General features: G+C 37.4%; 1 protein-coding gene across 1 annotated transcript in view; it reads right to left on the reverse strand.

The window, feature by feature from the left end:
• Tll1 (tolloid like 1) overlaps positions 1-1,389 on the reverse strand; it is a 199,261-nt gene that overhangs the window by 42,777 nt on the left and 155,095 nt on the right. The window lies entirely within an intron of this gene.

The following is a 1,389-nucleotide window of genomic DNA, read 5'->3' on the forward strand; positions in this document are numbered from 1 at the left end:
AAAAAAAAAAAAGGAAAAAAAAATGTCTAAGTTTACTACCCAAAACTCATCCACCATATTTACCTCAAAGTCTGTAAAGGATTTTTTATATATACATTAAAGTACCTTAATAACTACAAATTGAATTACTGGAGACAAATAATATTTAAAAAGCAGTAAAAGGACAGGGAGAAGAAGGAACAAGTGCCAAAAAGAATGGACCATCTAGAGACTGCCATATCCAGGGATCCATCCCATAATCAGCTTCCAAACACTGACACCATTGCATACACTAGCAAGATTTTGCTGAAAGGACCCAGATATAGCTGTCTCTTGTGAGACTATGCCGGGGCCTAACAAACACGGAAGTGGATGCTCACAGTCAGCTATTGGATGGATCACAGGGCCCCCAATGGAGGAGCTAGAGAAAGTACCCAAGGAACTAAAGGGACCTGCAACCCTATAGGTGGAACAACATTATGAACTAACTAGTACCCCAGAGCTCTTGACTCTAGCTGCATATGTATCAAAAGCGGCCTAGTAGGTCATCACTGGAAAGAGAAGCCCATTGGACTTGCAAACTTTATATGCCCCAGTACAGGGGAACACCAGGGCCAAAAAATGGGAGTGGGTGCGTAGGGGAGTGGGGGAGGGAGTGTATTGAGGACTTTTTGGATAGCATTGGAAACATAAATGAGGAAAATACCTAATTAAAAAAAAAGAAAATGATGTCACACACTTAATAAAAAAAATAATCCAGTAAACCCAAAATCCAACGGATATTTCCTTGTTATCATTCCTACACTGAATGCACCTGTATTTGCTATATGTATGGATAACCCACAGACATTTCCAAATAAGTGATTGCACAAATTTCAATGTGGTCATCTGTCAAAAAACTGAGCCTTCAATATAGTAAGCTATATTTTGAAAAGGAATAATACCTTCCACTAAATTTATAATTTCTTAGGTTAAATTAACATTTTGGTATGTAAATCACAAACATAATTCATAATGAAAAACTATATACATCTGAAAAATATATCAGTATCCAAAAGTTGACCATACCTTTCTTATAAGTGAATATTTTTGTTCTCATTTAACCTAATTTTGTTTTTTTATTTATGATTTTTCTATAAATATCTATGTGATATGGAAGCTTATCCTAAATATTGGACATCAAATTAACTGAAAATTCCTTCTGGTAATTTTCAGTTTCCCACACAAATCTAAGCAAATCCCACATCAGCAGAATTGTGTTAGCATTTCCTATAGGCTCTGCCCAACAGCTACCCAGCAATAGCCAGGTAGGAAGGAGCCTGGCTCTCACTATAAGGACTGTTCAGTTTCTCTCTCTCTCCCTCACTCCCTCTCTCTCTCTCCCTCCCTCCCTCTCTCTCTCTCTCTCTC

This window comes from Mus caroli, chromosome 8, assembly GCF_900094665.2.
Source record: "Mus caroli chromosome 8, CAROLI_EIJ_v1.1, whole genome shotgun sequence".
In the NCBI taxonomy this organism is placed as follows: domain Eukaryota; kingdom Metazoa; phylum Chordata; class Mammalia; order Rodentia; family Muridae; genus Mus; species Mus caroli.